This window comes from Adiantum capillus-veneris, chromosome 26, assembly GCF_014529385.1.
Source record: "Adiantum capillus-veneris isolate H3 chromosome 26, ASM1452938v2, whole genome shotgun sequence".
NCBI lineage: Eukaryota > Viridiplantae > Streptophyta > Polypodiopsida > Polypodiales > Pteridaceae > Adiantum > Adiantum capillus-veneris.
In genome coordinates, this window is record NC_140956.1 from 65123843 (window position 1) to 65146913 (window position 23071).

The 23071-nt window shown below is 38.6% G+C and overlaps 2 pseudogenes; one reads left to right on the plus strand and one right to left on the minus strand.

Moving 5' to 3' along the window:
• Nucleotides 1-13964: 13964 nt before the first annotated feature.
• Nucleotides 13965-18368, minus strand: LOC147423577 (uncharacterized; annotated as a pseudogene).
• Nucleotides 18369-20869: 2501 nt separating this feature from the next.
• On the plus strand, nucleotides 20870-21496 carry LOC147423578 (uncharacterized; annotated as a pseudogene).
• The last annotated feature ends 1575 nt before the right edge of the window (nucleotides 21497-23071 follow it).

Sequence of the window (23071 nt, forward strand, 5' to 3'; positions counted from 1 at the left end):
GCCAAAAAAAACCTTCCAAGATAAGATAGAGTCCTTACCAGCATCCATCCAAACAAGACAACATTTATATTATCCTTGGATGTGTTTTACAGGTATCAATGGACTATACCAGTTGTTATCCATGTCCATCTTTTAACATTTTTTAAAAACATTTGAGCTTAGTCCAAAGTACTTATGTTCTTTTATATATAAGGTTCAAAAAATAAAAATTTAGTATTTTAGTCTTAGCGTAGAGTGCCATACCCCCTACTACTTCAAATGGTAAGTTACCCATCACAAAACAACTTTGAGTGAATTAATGGAGCTCCATCTGTGAAGAAGTTTAAAACTTTCTATAAACGAGTATAGACCCATTGTAGAATAAATTCGGAACTGATATAGTTTACAACGTAATCCGATCCTTCCTATTTACTATAAGTCACAAACTCCCATCAAATGGTGAATGTAAATAGAGTTTTGCATTATCCCGTCTTATCAAAAAGAGGTGCTAATATGCAGTGTAACTGGGAAAAATCCCATAGGGTCGCCCAAAATAGCGTGTTTTAGCAGGCAATGTACGGCAAAATAGGATTCCAAAGTACACCCAACCATAGGTGTTTCATACCAGTTTAAAAAAGAGACAGTTTTTTTCATGTCAACCAATTACAGCGACAGTACCAATCATAGAAGCCAATAGTCATCCAGGGAACACCCCCATCCCAAAGCATCTTACTGTAATGATAGCGACACATCCATATGCAAGAAAAAACCCCTCTGGGTTGTACCCAAAGCTGTAATGCGAGATACTTACCTTCACAATGGGCAGAGCTTTTTACCAAACCAGCGAGCCATTTATCACAAAGTTAACCGAATAGCTTAAAGTGTAAAGTGGTATCAATTACCATCCAATCATTTAAGTACAACCTTTCCAGAACAATTCTGTTAAGTGCATCCTTACCTTAGGCTAATATGCGTTTATATGTAAAGAACCGAAACCCAGCTGAGGGGTTTAGCCAAAAAAAACCTTTAGTTAGTGCCATTTAGAGTAAAGCAGCCATAAAGTGGTTTTTATCAAAAAACACAGAAGGTTATGCCCCCATATATTAAGCTGTTTCCAAGCATTGTCATGTGACTGAAACCAGTAATCACCGGGTTAGACCCTTCCTTTTTTTAAAATTATACCGTACAGTCTGCAGAAAAATATATATTGCATGGTCCAGCCATGTGGTAGTACCCCATTATCACAAGCAAATAAACAGTTTTCTCAGCGCAGCCAGAATGTCAGTAAGTTAAGCCCAAAGAATCAATCATTAACCATATGATGCTATGCATAGCCATTAAAAATCGGGGCTATAGGAATTAACAATACTCCTTAGTGGTGTTACCAAAGCAATGCCATCCCACACCATGGTTTTTACCGATTAACCAACTCATAGCATGCTCTGTCAAGCCAAGTCAATCCACCCATACACAGAGCAATACCATAATAATAATCTCAAAGAAATGATTGTAACAAAGTCAGTGAGGCCAAACATGGTAACCAACCTATGTTGTAGCTGTTGCAAGCTCCATTGTAGATGCTGTAGAAAAAAATATAAACAGTTCTCACACTTTATGCAAGAAAAACTCACAGAAGGCTAAGTGAGGGGCAAAGTGTGCCCTCACCTCTTAAATAAAAGAAGGAGGAAGGCCGCCATCCTTGAATATGTGTAGCATTTAGGTAGTATTGAGTGGAGCGAGCCCCTTCTGCAGGTCTGATCAAGCATGGCCGATTGTTATGCAGTTTTGTTATGGCAAATACCACCATAGCGCCTTCACGGTAGGTTTTAGAGAGGGCAATAAACCACTTAATTTGCAAGCTAAGGGTTTTTTTTAAAAAACTATTATACTTATAAGGGAGATATCCCACGGTGGATACCTATAAGGGAAATTAGGAAGCTAGTTTAACACAATTGTTATTTGTGCTACATAATCACAAAGGTAAGTACCACAGTGTGTGTGTGTGTGTGTGTGTGTGTGGTGTTGCATACATGCTCTCTGTTGCACTATAGAGAGAAAAACTCACTAGCATTTTGTACTCATCGCTGAAATTTTCAACATTGTCCTACCTTCAGTTTTCACAAACTCCAACGCTCCCACTCTCCAATTTTTTTCATCAACACTATGGTGTTTTTTTGTTGCCTCATAGCGCTACTGCAAAGAAAGAGTCTCTAGTGCTGCTCTTTTTTATGAGGTTCAACACTTCTCATTAAAGAAAATCTCTACAATGCCTTTTGTTTAATGCTCCCAATACCTTTACTGAGGTGTCAATTTCCTATAGATCTGTGATTGTGGATTTCCTCCTCCTCCTTTTGATTCTATTGCTTTGTGCTAAGGTATTGAGCCTTAGCTTCTCTCAAAGCTTTTGCACGTACGTCGAGAGAAGGTCAAGAAATCAAAGCTTTGATACCACTTGTGAGTGTGCAATGTGTGCGTATATGGTAATTAACCCAAGTATTATCAGAGATCCTAAAAGTCATCTATTTGTACTTTCTACCTCTGTGTTTGGTATTGTTTGTTACGTGATTAGTGCATCTTGATCACTCTCATCATCATACGGCATGTTATTGTATATGTTTTCATAAATTTCAGTAGATAACCTGAATCTATTTTTCCATCCAGGGATAGGCTCCATGGGAAACCGTATTGCTCTTACAAGGTGTGAGTAGATCATAACTAGAGGTGTATGATTTAGAAGGCTGTATGTATCAAAAATGCCTTCAACTGGCCATAGTACAAGCCTTCAACTACTTTCCCCCCTCTAACAATTTTGTTGTGCCATGCATCCTTTTGTGCCTTCACTGTCTCGTTCCTCTTTTTGGTGCATTTAATCAAATAGAAATCATGTCCTTTCTCTGCTACCTTGGCTGCAAAGTTGTCACCAATTGACAACAATTGACACAAACACTGAGGGTTCCCTTCATACATGGGGAGGTTAGAGACATTATGCATTGGCAAATTGAAATCAAAACTATTATTTTCTTTGGCATCATCGTCTTCATCGCTGCAAGGATCGTCTAATTCCAATAATGGTTGGACTATCAAATATTTCCATTCTTCTACATGTTGTCTGTTCTTCTCTCTTGTTTTTTCAGTTCCCACACTTAGCTTTATTAGTTGGGCACCCTTGGCCTTTTAGATGACCTCAAACGGACCCCGAACAGGCCAAAAACATCTTCTCCATTGCCCACAGATACATGAATCACAAAAACATGAGAGTGTACGATATCGTAGAGCGCATGGACTATCGTGTGAATATCCATCAATGCAATGAAATGATCATGAACCTGTAATACACTGACAATCCTATTGGACATTGCGTCGCACATCATCCTTGAAACTAGCCAAAAAACTCTTTGTGTACTTGATTTATGCTGAAATGTTTCATTTAGATAGTTGACTACATCGGCTGCAGACTTCATAGGCCAGCCATCTGGTTTCAACTCCTCATGAGTGAGGGTTCTCTTTATGATTACCTCTGCTCCATCGTGCTCACCTTTTCCATGTCCTGATGCTGAAAAGTTATGCATCATCTGCAGACCTGTCAACCAATAATGCCTAGCCACAAAGTAGAAAGGTCTTCATGCTTTAAACTGAGACACTGCACCATCTGACAACACCCAATGACGTCGTAAAGAATGGCCTTTCTGTTTCAACCACTTGTCATGAAGAAGAAAACAATGTTGTACAAACAAAGTGTCATGTATTATATCATCAGATATGTAAAAATGGAGTGTTTTTTCAACACCACCTCCTGAGTTTCTCACATAAGTAATGTGAATAAGTATTGTAACCTGATTAGACCACTAGTTCATGGACTTTATCTCATTTTCTATTTTAAATCGATAATTCTTGGCAAATTCGATGATCGAAACAACAACATCTGATGGAAACTTGAGTAAGCACTCTTTAAATTGTTGTACCTGCCACCAAAAAATGTAGTTATGCTTGATGAAGCTCTTAAGATGAGATGAGAATGGGTCAATAAAAGTAGAGCATCTTATTTGTTGCACTACCAAGTCCTTTCTTTTCTTCTCAGACCCACCTGCATCAACTTGCCCAGTTGAAACATTTGTGAAGATCTTCACAGTGACCTCCCCACTATCCATTGAAATTTCATCAGGACACAATGTCAACCCGTTTATTCCAAATCTAGAGCAAATCCGAACGAGCATTTTTTTGCATAGTATTCTGCATCATGAGCCTTTGGACATAAAAGTGATTCCCACATATCACTGATTCTATGAGACACTAATTGGTTTGCAATACACTTACCTGAATCATCACTACAGCAAACGGAACATGTGCAGGCATGATCCTTTCCATAATGCTCAAACTTGTTTTGTCGCATCTGATTAAATGCCTCTTTAAAATATATCATTTGGACATGATATACACAGCAACACGTATATCGCTTCTTCATTTTTTGGACAAAGTAAGGCTTTAAAGCCTCAAAACATCTAAGAGAAATTTCCACTTCTGGATTGGCCCTCTTGAATCTTTGGTACAACTCAATCTGTGACATTAAAACAAAACAAATTATGAGAGTAAAATATTAGCCATTTTGTACAGTACCATTTGGTTTTGTACATAAGCAAATGTGGGGTTGTAAAATATTAGCCATTTTGTACAGTACCATTTGGTACAGAATAGTACCTGTATAGTACCAATTTTTGGTATTGTATAGTACCAATTTTTGTATATTTGGTAGAGTACATTAGCAATTGGATTTTGTGCAGTACCAGATTTGGTATAGTAAGACATTAGCTATTTAGTACTTTAGCATTTGGTGCAGTAGAGTACCAATTTGGTATTGTTCAATACCAAGTTTGAAACTAGTTTGGAAATTTCTTAAAGAGTACCTTAAATGGTGGTACTAGGTGGATGCCATAAATTACCAATTTTGTGGTATATAGTACCAATTTTGGTACTGTAAGACTTTATCAATGAAATATATTTTTGTTTTGAACTAGGAAATGTACTATAGAGTACCTTGAGTAATGCTATAGGGTGGATGGGGATATTATGTAGTACATAACATGGAATTATATGGTACTCTTTAGTACATTTTAGGGTGCTCCATATAACATGCCACTATATGGTAGATAAATGTACTTTGGCCTACATCACAAGGTTCTATAGAGTACTCAAATCAGATTGAATGTACTATGGTGTACCTTATATGGTAGTATAGGGTAGATGAAGGACCTATGAACATTATTATAGGGTACTCCAATCACATGAAAAGTGCTATTGAGTACCTAATGTGGAAGCATACGGAATTTTAAGGTATAACAATGGAGTACCTTCATATTAATAAAGCTACTATTATACCTTAGGTTGCTACATGTACCAAATGATATACCTTCAGCAAGTTACTAGAGGTATTGTATGAGGTAAAACAAATGGAATACCTTCAAGTACTATAAGTAGAGTACATTACACCTGAGAAAATAGAGAGGCACAAAAGACATTAGCAACGGTTTAAATTTACCTGAGAGTCATCGAGAAGATGCATTGGATGTTTGATAACACTTTTTCTTCCAATCCTCTTCCGACATATATCCTTTTTGTTGGGTGAAACTAGAGTCTCTGAGCTCCAAACGACATAAACTAGATCTCTTACTTCACCTGTGACAATGTTACCTTGAGGCAATTATCTTTGACATGCACTCAATGACAAAACTTCCTCATCATCTTTAATCTCAAGACGATACTTGGCTGCAGCAATGTTTCTCCGATGAACACTCAAAATACCTGTTATCCTTGTATGGTTCATTTGTGTTGTGCCATCGATATTATTCATTACCATCATCAAAGAAGAGCTCATCTGTTGAGCGGGGCACCTTGAGCTGGCTGAGGGTGTTACGGATGCTAGATAGAAGAGTGCTTTCAAAATTAGCTATTGATGTTTGCAGATCCTTAAAAGTAGGATGGAGCAAGTGTTGATGGACTAACTCTGTCTGGATACTTCTTGTAAGCCCTAGTGTCTGTGTGCGCCAAAACTTTGCCTTAGCTGAACAAATCTACTTTCTTGATTTGGCTTCATCCATTAAAGATGGATCTTGCAACCTGCTGCTTTCTTTTTCTTTCCTTCTCTATTCTCATTTCTTAGCAGCCCAATACTCATGCATAGAAGCGGTGTCCATGCTGTGAACACTTGCATTCAGCTCCATAGTCCAATCCCTGTTTAGGCAGCCTTGCACAGTAGTCCAATCCCTATTTGGACAACCTTTCTCATTCACCATGCCAGGAGAAGTAGTTGTGAATTCCATGCCTTGAGGATTATCCATGTTTACGTAGCCATATTCTCATGCTAGGATAACCATTTGTATTCTCTGGTCAATCTGTGAATTCCATGCTGGCAAGAGTGTGGGTAGTGTAGCGAGTTAAAGAGCTACAACTACATAATCGGCTATGTTGTGGACGAGGAAGAAAGATAGGAAGAGAGAGAGAGACTCGTCTATAATCATTACATAGATCTATGCTGATACAAACCAAATGTTTTTTTTACATAAAAGAATTCCCCAAAAAAAAAGATAAAAATGAATTTCCCAATAAAGTGGATAAAAAAGACTTCCCCAAAAAATGCTAATTTTCTACCCAAGAAAAAGTAGTGTCCTTGACAGTGCATATTGTACCACCAAACCATGTTTTCAGCCATCTACACAATACACTATATAGCTACACATTAAGTACTTCCCATAGTAATAAATAGTAATAAAGTGTCCTACTTATTTGTAATATTATGTAGCTATTTAACTCTATGTGCTATGTAGTGTTATCTAGTAAACTATGAGATACTATATACTTATATGGTGGAATATAGTTTTATGTGCTATATAGTGGTAGATGGTAGTATATAGTTCTTTACACTACAATGTTGTATGCACTATATAACTCTATATTGTCATATAACTCTATACTTTGTAATTTTTCATGAATTACACGGGCATTGGTAATTTTACCTTTCATATTCGTCACTTGTGGGACTTTTATTCTTTCTTCAAGCTTGAAGCATCTTAGTCCTCAAAAGCATAAGAGCAATTGCAATTGCAATTCCTGGTGCCATCATGAGAAGGTTCCTAGAGGCTTGTTGTGCACACAAGGATTTAAAACAAAGGACTAAGGCTTCCACCTTGCCAAAATTCCCAATGGTTGGCGTTGGATACAATGAGAACTTCCGGTTGCTTCATACCTCGTAGCACGAATCAAAACATAAAAAATTCCAACCTTGTTTTTGGTTTCTTCATCATTGCCAACTTTGGAACTTGCATCTACCCAAGATATTTAGCAATTATTGCAGCCCAGCAGAAGGTGAAGCCTCCCGTAGACATTTTGAAACAAAATGTAAAGGAAGTCACTATGGCCCTTTAATGAAGGGACCCATTTAGTAAACAAGCTGGCTCTCCGCCTCTGCAAACCATGGCACTCCCTTCCAATGAGAGACAGAGAGAGAGAGACCAGCTATTCTTTCCACCCACATGGCTCGACTCGAGAAAATCATGCCCTTTCTACACTCGCCCAAAAAGCCTCCATATCAACACTCCCATTTGATGCATACTCCCGTTCTCGCGAGAGGGAGTGCCAATAAAGGCACAAAAGAACTTGGTATGTCTTTCTTCCTCTTGTTTAACATGTGTGCCCTTTTTACAACAGGCTCAAAAAACTCAAAAATCTCTCTCTCTCTCTCTCTCTCTCTCTCTCTCTCATCTCTCTCTCTCTCTCTCTCTCTCTCTCTCTCTCTCTCTCTCTCTCTCTCTCTCTCTGGGGAATGCCAAAAAAGGCACAAAAAGCCTTGGGCACCTTTCTTCCTCCTCTTGTTTAAAAACACCAAAACGTATTTCAAACGGTATATGCCACATTATTTTCAAAGGAGTTCACTGTCTAAAATTGTGACTGTTTCCGGGGCTAACTTCGGCCTTTTCTTCATGTTGTGATGAATCCCAAGGGGTAGCTCATGTCTATATGCAAAAAGAGCTTCACCTCCATCCCAATAGCTCCAATATTCCTTTGCGCCAACGTCCAAATTCCATTATTATGTAAAACCTTGCCCCATACAAGAGCTTGAAACACCAACAGTTTCATGAAAGCCTGTGTTTGCAACATGAGGTTCTACTAACAGAAAACTTGGAAATAAGGTAAGTGGAAGAGCTATCAGATAATAATATGTAATACAACTTTGTTGCAGAGTAGCATACAGACACAACAGCAATTGTCGAAACCCAGGTTTGCTAATCAGCGGTAACTTTGGGTACTTTGGGGTCCTTTTGGTACTTTGGGGTCCTTTTGGTACTTTCTGTAGGAACATCATATGTATATCTTTGTGCTACGAATTGTGATGTACATATTAGGTCTTTAAGTACCATGTTTTGTCTTGAGGTACTTTACTTTTGGTACTTCAATATTTCTGGGAACTTTGGAGACCTCATTTTGTACTTTTTGGTACTTTATATTTTTACTTTTGTGCTTTGGGTACTTCACATCTGGTAGTTTTATTGTTTGGAACTTTTCATACTGATTATTTGGTACTATTTACTATTTGGTATTTAACATTTGGTACTATTTATTGTGTACTAGATTGTTGTGCTTTGGTAGGAGCATGATATACTTAACAAGTACTTTAAGGTATTGTCTGCTAGTTTTGCTACTTACCATATTGGTTACTCTTTTCTATTTGGTACTACTTAGTGCTTATTAGATTATTGTCCTTTGGTACAAGTTGGTCCTTTAGGTACTCTGAACATTGGTACAGTTTACATTTGGTATTGTCTGCTATTTAGTACTAGTAACTGTCATGACATTTACATTTGCTGTTGTTTACTTTTCTCTAGGACACTACTTTGGTAATATTCACTGTCATGACATTTCCATATGTGACATGCAGAGGAAATGTGGTGTCCTCTAAACTGAGTGTGAAGAGGCTCAGATCCAGAGTGAATTTGTCAGAATGATAATTGCAAAATTCAACTAAGGAAGAACATTCATATTATTTCCAAGGCCCCAGATCAAGGATGAAGACAAGACAATCTATGCTTTAGGATCTTCTGTTGCTTGTGGCGAGTGCTTGGACTCCATCCATGTGGTTGGTTCTTTCATGCTGGCTGTAGGCACCAATACCACCCTCTCTATTTCGTTGCCACTCTAATGAAAAAAGACATTTGTGCGAAAGGTGGATGCAAGGAGCGCATCTCCGAAGTGGCCAAGACCTGGGCTCACAACAAGGGACATGTTCAGAAAAGTAAGCAACCGTCTTCGTTCTTGTTTTGAACAAAATTTTGGTTTTTCTTATCGTAAAATGTTTGTTTGTTGGTGAACTATGTAGAATACGAGGTCAAAGAGGAGTATACGGACAACCATGTTGCAGACAAGCACTCCAAGGTTGGACATATGTTTGATAAGGAAATGGCAGATGGTGGTAAGTTCTATGATGTGGATATGCACGAGGTTGCTACACGCACATTTTAAGGCATGTCAAATGAAGTGCAATCAGACAAGTTAGATGAAGACAAGGACACCACCACAGGGGCCCATGAGGGAGTAAATGACCGCAAGGAAGAGCCGGGCCATGACGTGCTACCAAATCAAAGGTGGTGTGCTTGGTGGTGGTTTGGTCGATGTATAGCAGCCAAACAAGGCTTTTTGGTGGGTTGGGGGGGGGGGGTGGCACATGGTAGAGGACAAGGGAGAGGTATAGTATGTGATTGAAGGATTCCTTCAAATCTTTCAATTCATGGATTTTATTTTAGACGAGTGACTAGGATGATTAGGATTGCTATCTAGAAAAAATATAGAGTTTGTAGTTACCATGTCAAAGTAACTATTTAAAGCCTTGAGTAATGTAGCCAAAAAAAATCTTAGATTAAGAAGTATACTTTAGCTATTTCGAACTAGAAAAATTGAAGCTTTCTACTAGTTTCAGCCGTTTGCTTGTCAGTTTGCCACATAATACACACTTTGTTCCTAGTTGGGCAATCAATGGTTGGGGCAAAGAGTACTTTGCCTAAGGAGGCTGCTAAATCTCCCATATAGGGCCATAAGAAGGCAAGCAACTCCACAAAATCTATGAAGATGATACATTTAAACAACATCTCCTCTTTGCAAGGAAGCTGCCGGGTGTTTGTATACAGAGGATGTTTCCGAATGTAGTTACATATGTTTGTAACTTGCAAGGATGTTGCAACACTAGGGTTTTGGGCATAGACCAAGAGAAGGCCTTTCCCCAACCTATGCTTACATCTCGAAGGCGTGTGGCCTTAGGGGCTTTCGGAAGAAGATTTCATACTTGGTGGTACATATTGGAGATCCCAATGCCCACCCTGTGTGAATTGACCCCTACCAAGCTACCGTTTACATCGAGCGGAGCCACTTGGAAATGCCACCATCACTGATCAATGCGGCTCATGTGCATGCATGCAACACCCAACACAATGCCCATGAAATGGAAAGGGGGAACGAGCCATAACTCCTCTCTCTTCCCTTTCTCAATGAAGACCATCTCCCCGTATAAGTACCCTAACACCTCATCCCCAACACTCGTACGTGGGATTTTTTCCACCATGTGCCACTTCCATGAGAGATCCCCCCCATGGGTTATTGGAATCCGTAAAATTTTCAAAGGAAAACCTTTTTTTTGTAGTACTTTGAACCACAATAACTTTCAGCTTTAGAGTCAGATGGACCTCTTGTAAAGCCGTAGTGAAACTCTACTTTGTCGACTTCTCATTTTTAGAACCCCATTGCAATTGCAAGTTGAAAACCAAAAGGCATTTAACAGAAGTTCCCAAAATGGGATAAATTCACTTGCTTGCAACCTCATTTCTAGATTGCTAACTGCCAACTTCCCGTCACAATATCTTGGTGCTTGTAGCCTTGATTGATGAGTTGTCACTTTTGACTCGCTTCAAATACCTTATACACCCTCTGTAAACACTGAAGACTTGAGAAAACATACAATGGCACATATACCAAGGTAGTCAAAATGGTGTAGAAGCGGTCCTTGACAAAACTTCAATTGCTCCTATGTTTACCGTCCCGGTTCGGATTGTAGATGTGAAAAGATCGACATGATCCATAAATCAAACACTTTAGTCCTATTGATTCACATATGCCCTGATCATCATCCGTGCAATCCTATGAGGATCTACAAAGCAGTTTCCCCTTTAATGCAAGATCATACACCTTGTAGATTGATGAGCCATCTAGGAACCAACCTAGAGAACATCTTGAAGACCACCTTTTGCTACATAATCAATGTATTATGAACATCTTGAGTAGCCCTCTTGATTAGCCCCAAATAGATCTTCCTGGCCCTAAAAACCAATAAAGACATGCATCCCTGGATAGCCCTAGTTGTACCTGATCTTCGTACTTGCTTTTTCACCTTGGCACATGCACTGGTAGATGCACATGGCCTTGCGTGCTCCTTATTTTAGCTACACCAATGATGCTATATAATCATGTGAGTCCATGTGAAGGGTGGACCACCACAAGCCTAGTGCAAGAATGGTGCACCTTCTAGGCTTCTAGTGATCCTGATAAATAAATAGCATGCTCTTTCTCCCTCTAGGCACTTTTTAGAACTTATAGATACGAAGTTTTAAGGGCACATATCTCGAAGTTTGCAACCAAACAATTGCAACATAATTATTCTCTAAGAATGTGGTATTTCCTCGACTCTATGATTGTGCTTTTGGATTTCAATTGATTCACATTAACCATGTTATCCTCGAGATAATGGTAGATACGCTCTAAATACGTATCCCATATAATTTTGGCAATCCCATAGGGTGATATGATACAATGTTGAGTGTTTGCAAAATTTGTTGTATTTTCAATGGGTGCAAGCATGGACAAAGTCTATCACATCTTGTCTCATGTGGGCCACCATAGACCTTGGAATTAAAGCACCCTAGTCATGGGTTTGGGGCTAGGTGTTGCCCACGTGGAAACCTATGGGAATGGTGCACAAGGAGAGAATACTTGTTGGGGCATGACACTCTTTTAAGGATCAATTCATCATCCTTCTAATACAAATGGCTTGCTATTAGCTGGTAAGCGTAGCGCTCTCTTAAGAATCATGGTGCATGTTTATTGAAACTGGGAGGTATAGTAGTAGTGGTGAGGAGCATCACAATGTTCTTGGTCCATTCTGGAACCCATTCAATGGAAAAGAGTAAAGAACGGGGAAGGTCATCATTCACTCGGATGGGATCCTGCCCTGAGGTTAATTTAGAAAAATGGTCTACGTGTTGGTGCTTTCCTCTTCTTGACCGCCACCTCAAGATTGAATTCTAGCAAAATTATAAACCAACACACTATCCTACCCATGTTGCATTGTTTGTGCTTGATGATTGATGAGCAAGAAAAAATAATTTGCAAGCAAATGGCGTTAAAACTTCTCTACTTACATTGATAGCCCCTCGCGTTCCATGGTCGTGTGATTTTTCTCAGCGAGGTTCAATTTTTGGCTAGCATATGCAATAGAAAGAAACTAGATTTCCGTCAACAAGCTGGGCCAAGATGTAGCCAGTGGCATAGTCACTGACATCAATATGTGTATGAAAGATGTTACCCCACTCCATTGAGGTGCTTTCAGAATAGGAGTGTCACCAATGCAGATTTGAGCTTCTCAAAAGCCACGTTACAACTAGTAATTGATATAAGGGCCGATCTATCTTAGGACACATGTAGAAAAGTCCTCGGGAGTACTTATGATGGCGAATGAAAACTTGTACAACTCATGGGCTTGCCAACTTGAGAAGATTTATGATAACCAACATTTTATCTCAATAAGTGATGATACCATAGTTGGACACTAAATGGCCAAGAATGTTGCCATGCCTAACTATCGGCGTTCGGAAAAAATGTGTCTCAGCTTAATATGGTGCCGTTTTAAATTTCAAAAATGCCGGTTGAGGGCAGGGGGGAAAGGAGAAATACCGCCCCAAAATAGAGAAAAATAGTGTAAAAACCCGAAAAAACAACCTAACTTTCTAAAATTTCCTCTTGACAAAATGAAAGAAAGGAATTTTGTATGTTTGGAAAAATGATTTTTCCCGAACACTGCTAACCATAGAGTTTTAGTGTGGCATTGTCTAATTTGGCTCTAACTTTAACGACACGCTTTACTTTTAAAAAAAGCATAAGAATGGCTAGCGGAGGAGTTTGCGCGTTAATGTTTCTAGAAGGCATTTTCCAGTATCATAAAAAGCAAAGTTTACGTGGAAAGCAATTAGCAATAGCCGTGCTAAAAGGAGGGTTTAGGGTTATAAAAGGAGGCCGTGCGGCCATTTCCATTTTGTGGCATAAAACTCGAGCAGTTGCAGGTCGGTGCTTCCTACTCAGATTGTCGTCTCCAATATCCCTCCACCCACAAGGAACTTTGGACGCATTTCTATATAGCAAAAAAAATATAATTACTAGGAAACTTACTAGATTGAATACACATATCTAGTAAGAGTGCAAACTAGTAATAATGAGAATACTCCTATATGGTTGTAAGCATAATATTATAGCTATATGGGAGTTTTAAGTAACCATATAGCAATATTTCTTACTAGTTTGACTCGGATTCTCCTATATGGCTGTAGCCATAATATTATAGCTATATGGGAGTTTTAACTAACCATATAGTAAGAAATTCTTCTTTCATCTACATAGTTGTAACCACACAATGCTATCTATGTAGTTGTATTATAATAATCCACATAAATAATCAATTTAACATAACATATACAAAATAGCACATACTTTTTGACTAAAAGAGATAAAAATTAAATAGAAAACTAAAAATGATCACTTTCATATAGATGTCTCTCAAAAATTCTTACAAAGTCCATCATACAACCATTAGTCTTTATCATTAGCTACTTCTACATCCTTCAAAGAAAGAGAGCCAATCTTTTCAAGTCTTACAATCATCATGCCTTCTAATAAAAGCCAAGCTACCAAATCTTCACACATAGTAGAAGAGCTAGTTTCACACGTTTTTCTACAAAAAAAGGAGTTCGTTTTTTTTAAAGCCATGTAAGTAGGCTTCACAAATGGATACACTTCTTCCACTCTTCTAACCCCAAACCATTTCATCAGAATGGTTTCTTGATCTTCTCTAGTGAGTTTGCGTGCCTACACAATAAAGAGTTAAATTAGAGAATATGGTTGCAATCTTTTCGAGAGTAAGCATAAGATATATTTGTAAGATTGAAAACAAACCTGCACTTCCAAGGTAGCCTTCTCATTAGAAACAAAAACATCTTTCTCAACATCCTAAAAAGAGAGACAAGACACATTACTTTAGATTTATTACCATAGTATAAGTGTTTAGAGCCATCAACAAAAAACAAAACAGCTACCTTTGACTTTTAAATCCTCTTAGCTTTTGACCCTTCTTTTTTTTTTTGAAGGAGTTCAGCAAGCTTAGTTATAGCCTAAGACATAACCCAAGCTTACTTTAATGACATTTATTTAACAAGTTTACAATTAGCATTAGTTTAATAGTATAATTTGAATACCTTCCGTTTTCGAGTACTCTTTCTAGAATGCTCTTCATCGCACCCTTTAGATGCAATTTTTTCAACTTTATTTAACTTATCCGATATCTACCAACATAAAAAACACAACTTGATATTTTTTACATCTCTAAAAATGTTACACAATGGGAAAAAAACATGAACAAAATCTCACCGGCTTCTCGATTGAAGTTTCATGAGACTTATCACCAGCAGACAAAGACATTGAATCCACATCTCCTAGTGCACTAGAAAAGATATTTTCTTTCATAAAATTTTGATACTCCTAAGCCAACATTTTCACATAAATAAATCATCATGTAGATATGAAATGAGAGAGAGCAAAAGAAGTAGCATGATCTTCATATACCTCGTATGCAGCCATATGATTTTCATCATTGTCCCAAGATATTTCTGGAATGTATACATCAGGTTCTTTCTGAATACATAAGACATACACAAAACTTTAAAAAATCTTAAAAGATCGGCATTACACTTGTATAAAGAATAGTATATATCAATTACCAGTGTGGATTCGGAGATGTCTTTATCGCCCTCTACCACATCTACAAAGTTCTCATCATAACTTTGCTTGGAAGCATCCTCGTCTTAATAAAAATTACTCAATAAGAAACTTAATATCAAAACTCTTAAAAATAATTCTATACTATTACCTTTGATGATAATTCTGTCTCTTTCTCTACACCATCATTGTCAAGCTCTTGAACATCATGAGTATCCTTAAAAATGTAACATAACTCAAGAATAAGATAAACATCTACATAGCATATGATTTGAAATCAAAATAAAAAGATAATACAAAAACTTATACCATTATAGCGCCTTTGCAAGCCTTTTGTTTGGTCCACTTTCTTTTGGACGCCAATGACTTTATACACCAATTGTAAATGTCGGACTCTTTCCACAAATATTCCACACCATATACTTTCACTGGCTTTAGCTCACCCATCTTCTCTCGGATGATACTCAAAACCATATCTTTACCCTTGCTATTATGTCTCAAATCTGCAATTGGCCCTACCTTTGCAAACCACCCTCGCACCATCCCATAATTTGCACACAACACTCTATACTGACCATGATCCTCTTTTTTAAGAAATTCTCTACCATACAACTTATTGTGCTCTCTATGTTTAGGAGGAGGAGCTCTAAAGACTTGATCATATATGATCGGATCATATGGAAGAGAACTAGTTGAGTTACCAACAACCCTCTTGTTACCCAAAGAGTGATGTTCCCTCCAAGCGTCGAGTAGTTTCACAGTCTCCTCATGAGGAAGTGAAACTAGTTGCTGAAAAATTGACTGTGGAAGATCCATGCGAGCCCTACAAGAGTAGTCGACATATGCAGATAAGATAGACTCCAAAAAGTTTCAATTTGTGCCACTTGAGATATAACTCGAACAATACAAAAAGTTAAGATGAAAATAAATCATAGAGAGAACAATGCTCAACCATATAATAAAATTCAAACCACAAAATCATTTAATTCTCTAATAGCAAAAGCCTTATGTGATCAAGTACTTTATGAATGTCTTTTTCTCATGTCCTTGACTTATGGACATCTCCATAAAATAGGGATCCATCGATCACTTTCTCCAAGATTTCTAACTTTTTTACGTTTTAGTACAATCCAATCTTTGATTAAAAGAACACAAGAATCCCAATCTCTCCATGTGTTTTCCTCCTCATGAACTTTCCATATATGAGGATCACTTGCATCAGATTTCAAAATAGCAAGCTTTGTGATTTTGCTGTCACATTGTACACATCTTACAACAGCATGCTTGAATTGTATTGTACCATTGTTTTCTAAACGGACTTTGACAATGTCATCATGCTCCAACCACAAGGGTACATTCCCACAATTGCCTTCCATTAGTAGCTTAGCCCTCTGCTTTAGGTCCTTAACTTCATATGCAATCAATCTTTGGCTCCTCGGTAATGGCAATGGGATAAATTTATGAAGCAAAGAATAGATAGGCCGCACACTATCCCAAGTAAATGGAAGCGGTGTTTTCTGAAGAATGCTCATTCCAGTCATTGTATCTATGACTAGTTCCTCTGAATAATTGTCTCCTGTAATACATTGTTTGTAGTAAGTTGCACCAAAAAACATCATTGCTTTCCCATCAAGCTGCATGGAGAAGAAAGAGGTTATGCGAGCTTTCCAATGACCTCTCTCCTCAGACAAGGTGTCTAACGCATCCACCTTTACAACTACATCATTGCCAATCTTGAAAAGTTCTCCTTTATAGAAGACTTTGTCATATGTTTGCACATCACCAAATGAAAAGCTTTCATCATCGATGTTCCAAAAGCTCCTTAAGTAGGTAACCTCCTCAGATGTTGGAACCCTATAATTACCCCTCCTCTTTGATATTGCAATACCCTTCATAAGAATGTTATCAGTACAAGATGCTCTCTTGCCATACTTTAAGATGTCGTTCCACAACGATCTTGCCTTTCCAATAGAAGTAACGTTGAATAGTCCATCAAGATGTGAAGAGCAGCACTCAATGGAGGCCCCGATTGCACAATCAGCTGCAGTAGTTTGACCCAATACACTATGCAATTGTTGTAGGACTCTATCACAAGGTAGCAGGGCATCTTTATCATGTTGGATTGCTTGGAATACTTTTGTGAAAAACATTCTCAGATAGAATTGTACAAAAGATGCTTCATCATTTATGCTATTTGTTTTGATAGCACTGTACGCTTTCACTAAACGTTCGAACATATAGCACCAATATATGTCATGTAGTCCATGCCGCAAAATATCCTCAAGTAGTTCCCCACTTCCAGCTACATGCTCCAAGGGTGATGAGTTTGCTCCTGAGTATTCCTCCTTTCGGATTCTCCAAGATTGCATCAAGGATTTGATAACCTGAATGTCAGTAGCCGACATTCCATGTTCTCGACTGTAGCCATAAAATCTATGTGCTATGTCCACCAACAAGATTCCTAAAGTTTGCATCTCATGCGGAATACCATCTACGACTCTTAGAATATATGGTAGACACCACTACATAAACTTTTGATTCTCTTCCGCCTTGAAGGATTCATAATAGACACTTGGTGAGTTTGGCCACCGACCATAGCGAATAGATGCTGGTGCCAATTTTGTAACAGTCAAAGTGGCTTCATCAATATTTTTCTTCACTGAAGACTCTGCATTCTGGAATAAGTGTGCAATATACTTCTTGAAAACATTTAGAGACAAGGTGTGCATTACATCAAAAACCAAGTCAAGAGAGGGGTCAAATCCATATAAGTCAAAGAGTCTCCAAAGTATTGACTCCCCTAATAAACCAGCTTTCTTCCAAATCTCATCCTTCTCAGCAAAAGTACAACACCTCTTTGCCTGAGCTATGGCATGAACCATCTCGTTTTTTGTTCTTGCAACTGGTGGGTATCTGACTTGTAAGCGATTTTCATTGTAAATATACCTCCCTTCTAGTCCAGGCCTATCTCTTGCAAGTGATGCATGTGGCTTATCTCTCCTGCAGAACTCTTGTCCCCCATTTTTGAACAAGCCAATCTTGCATTGGGCCGGATGGTCTCCGGTAACCATCATAACCATAATTCGTATCTTACAGAATTTAGATTCCACCCTCGTATCATCAAAGATGTTTTCTAGTGGATACTCATATAATACATCCACTCCATCAATATACAGTGATTCCAACTCATCCACTAATGGTTTCAGAAATGATCCGAAGACATCGCCGGATGACTTAATAATCTTTTTGCAGCTTTGTGGAATAAACAAGACTGGCATGATATCCATAGAGTTTTGTTTTCCACCATTGAGCACCATAATCTCCACAACCCCACAACTTTTTTGTGTGGTTCTTGAAGTTTGAAACCCGTCCCCATGCAACAAGAGAGCTATATTTCTAGGGTCACCCTGATTATGCACACCAACAATCAGAGTAAGTAAGGACATTGAGTGTATATTTTGCTAAGAAAAAGAGGAAGATAGACATCATTACCTTGCACAACCTTTTCTCACATTTGATTTCTTCCTTGCATTCGGGGCAGATAAAAGTGTACATTGCTCGATCAGCATCCCATGCATCTTCAAGTTTTTGAGAGCGTTTGTCAAAGGGAAAAGTCGTGTAAGACTTCTTACATCCAGGTGTAGATCAAACAACTGGCAGCTCATATGTTGACAATGGGTCCCAAAAGTTCTTCACTCCTTGGAATTTTGTTCCATCCCAAAATTCCTTTATATGCCTTCCCGTAGAAAATGCATCTCCCTTACACCATTGATTTTTATGGCGCCACAAACTCAATAGCTCATGACAAAAGGTTCTACTCCTTGTAAGAAGCTTCAGTTGAGGTCCTATTGGAATATAATCAAAAGCAAGCATTGACTTTCTTGGCTTTGTGCATACTCTGCACTTTTCAAAGAAAGTAATACAGTCCCGTTTAAGCTTTTTGGAGTTTGAAGCACCTGAACAGGCACACCTTAGAACCTCTCCTACAAAGTTGTCCTCTATACTTGGGTATAGAAGTTCGGGTGCGTGCTTTGCTCCATTACTTCCTGTACAAATACGATAACGAGAGGCAGTCACCATCCCCAAACCTTTCAACATTGTTTGTAATTGATCCCAGCAAGCGGGTACTTGTACCCCTCCAAGCTCACCTTCCCATGTCTTTGGCAACTGAACCAACAATTTAGCTAGGCTTCTTTTCGAAGAGTAGTTCTTTACCCTAGCTCCACCAAGGTCACCAAACAGAAGACGTAGCATTTGATCTTGAACACCTATCGACATTTTATGTTCATCCCATAAACTTTGAAGTTCTACTATTCTCTCTATTAGTTCAAAGAGAACAATAGATGTCCCTTCCTCATTTTCCTCCCTGCTATCTTGCACGCTAGCATCAGCGTGTAAATGGTCGTCACCATCTGCATGATGGTCACCGCCATTTGAATCTTCCATTTTCTCTTCCTCCACGTTGAGACCTTCACTCAAGGAAGGTGCTACATGTGGCACATCTAAACCAAAATGGAGCTTCAAGCTCCCAAATATCTTTGAAAGAATTTGGTGTCGATAAAGGGTTGAAGTATGCACAAACCGCCCGCCATAGCAATAGAAAGAACAGTTGCAGAAAGCCTTCCTTCCATCACTATTGGACTCTTAAGTTCTTTCTACATGTCGATCTTCTGTTCGTTCTGTGATGTTATGTGTGACATCCAAATCAATGTCACTTTGTACCCTTCTACGCTTGGTCACAGAAGGATGTAGCTTTCCTAATGAGTCTTGATTTTGATGAAAATAAAAGGTCCGTTTTGACACCAACTCTCAACCGTTAATAGAGTGTGAACACTTATAATTACACGCGCACTTCCAAGAAGTTATTGTGCCCATGACTGCAGACCAAATATAAATATACGTGTGAACTTTTGTACAAATCAAAGAACGTACAACATAAACACCTTTAAATGAGTACATTAGTGATCAAATATTATTAAGAGATGCTGAAATAGTCATCCATTTTTCCAGAAGAGTACATAGTAAACTTAATAAGGTGGTTGTGCAGTGGGATATGGTGGAGGTAGTCGATACAAAATAATTTTTCTTCTAGGAATAATATGTCCTATCACTTTCGCTCTGTCCATCAAGGTGACCATAGACATGGTATCCTCGTTTGAGCTGTATATTTTCCTCTCTAAGGACAATGTGTGCAGTTGTGGTACTTGCATATCAATGATAGAGTGTGTGAGATGTAAAATGTTTTGATCCCTTTCCTTTTATAGCTTCGTCTACAACTATGAGACTTTATTTTGTTTTCTTATTTGTATTAGTAACAAATATATCAATTAAGAAACTTATTGATATCGAACGAGTAACCATGATATTTCTCAATAATTAGTTGTTTAACTATGCTTAATGAATTTTTACTAAAATGAAATTAGGGGCAGACAAACTTACTACAATTACTTGATCCATTGTAAGTGATAAATAACTAGATGAAACACCCTTTTCTATATAGGAGTTTATAAACTACCAGATGAGGATGCCAAAGAGCTGGCTACTATATAGGAGTTCATAACTTACTAGATGAACTTACTAGATAAGGACGTCCAAGAATAGGTTTCTATATAGGAGTTTATGACTTACTATATGAACTTACTAGATCAACATGTCCAAGAGCAAGTTACTATATAGGAGTTTGTGATTTGCTAGATGAATTAGAAAATTGCTAGCTTCGTTGCTAGATTAAATGTGAAAACTCCTACTTGTAACTAGGAATTATTGAGCATGTACTCTAACTTGCTATCTAGAAACACGTCCAAAGCTCCTTGTGACCATGGCCAACCTTAGGCAGACGCTTGCAGGTATACGCAAAAGGTCTGCAGATCAAGAGGATCTCTTGCAACGTCATGATCAGCAACCGAGTATATCATCATCACCAGTAGCGCCTTATTATAATGAGAAGCAACGGCTGACTAGGCGACAGCCCAAGCTCAGGAGTCGCATCCTCAAAGACAATGCCTTCCTCGCGAAAGATGAAGGCTCTGCGCCTGTGCAACAAGACGTCGATGACGCATCAGCTAGGGATCTGCATATTAATGAAGGCGCCCCGAGCTCTATATTAAGTAAGGATTATGGTATCCTGACGGACATGGAGGTGGCGTCCATCTTCTTGAGCTTTATAAGCGAGGTCAATAATATTGCGAATTCCAAGCTGCAAAAGCTATACAAGCAATGATGTCGTGCTGGCTCTGATGATCATCAACAGCATCACACCATGGCCAACGTCAACAAGCTGCCCAGTACAGCAATTGGATCCAAGCAGATCAAGCGACACATGAAGATCGGCTCATCAGCAACGTCTGAGCAAGGCCAGCATAAAGATGTTCGCCGGATCATTGAACGGGTCGCATTGACGCCGGAAGGTCCAATTAGAATCAAGCTCGTTAATTGCTGCAGTTAAAGTACTGGAATGAAATAAAATAGCTATAAATTGTATTGCATAATGGAGCTAGGGTTTTGGTTCTTAAGGAGGCCTTCACATGCTGCTGACAAATTAATCATGTATAACAAGCTTACTTTGACTTGTATTAAATTAATGGCATTACTTTGACTTGGATCAAATTAATGGCATTACTTGCCTTGGATCAAATTAATGGCATTACTTGCCTTGTCGACGTAGTTTCTATCCCTGATTGAAATTCCAGTATGTAATTTCTCCAATTGCAGTTTTTTCACTTAATGGACACCCAGCCTTAGATGAGATTATGGTAATAGAATTTGGCTCGCGTTTCCTCGGGCTTCTCTTAATTAAGATGATCCTGTTTATATAATTTTCTTTATTAACATCCATTAATTAAGTGGTCCCACCGAAACGTTCTCTTGAATATTGATTTTACATGGAAAATTTCCATATCGTTGTCCCACGTAGCATACGTCTTTTTCATCAAGGGAAAACGTACTGTAGATTATCATGCCTCCATGAAACATGCATCCCACATGGGTCGTTTGCTTTCCATGAGGCAAAGCAGGTTTTGAGGTTTGAGAGCGACGAAACACGTTTTAATGCTCAGATTAATGTAATGGCTAGATATCGACCATGCAAAAAACTCTACTTCGCATACAACAATTGTGTTTGGACATGCCAAGATTGAAGCTCTCGGACCTAGAACATAAGAGTTTGGCAAGGTGATCGTTGGCGTGCTTCATCCACAAATTAAGAGTGCACAATGCCAAATAACAATCAAATTGCAGTATACTTCATACAAAACGTTTGTGTACAAGATATATTAAGACGAAGGGTAGACTAGGTAAGCAAACCACACAATGGAAGTGTGGATTTGGAAGGGCCAAGGAGGGGTCCCAACAACGAAAAAAAGAGGCAACCCCCGTCCCCTCCCAAAAAGAAAAAAAAAAGAGGCCTATTGGGCTACTACCATAGGAGCATGATCAAATGATAAAGATGGTCACCCCAAGGGGCCATGTGTTGAAGTTTCACTTTTTCTCCCCCATATTCTTTCCAGCACGCTAGAGCTCAGTGCTTCTTGATGCTTCAATATGGCACGGATCTCTAAACCTACCTTCTCTATTAGCATAATCAACACATTGTTGGAAAGCTTCTCTATCCTTGTCACCTGAGAGCAATTGTTTGCATACCGTTTTCAAAGTCTCCCATGACCTCTCTGTTAGAGCCTTGACTATGTAGTTGAAATTTTGGAACCAAAATAAATGCCGCTCCATGCAAACGTGTACGCATTTGGGCCCAACATCTTTTTGCAGCCCCTGTTACTTGTGCCTTTTCTCTAGTAAATTGGTTAAACTATTTTGTTTGTCTACTAGCTTACGACATCAACAACATCTTTTTGTAGCCCCTACTGTTTGAACGCATTTACCTGGAAAGTAATTAGCGGTAGCAGGTAGGGTTTAGGGTTATAAAAGGAGGCTGTGCGGCCATTTTCATTTTGTGGCATAAAACTTGAGCAGTTTGTTGCAATATTGCCCATCGGTGCTTCCTACTCACATTGTCATCGTCAAGGTT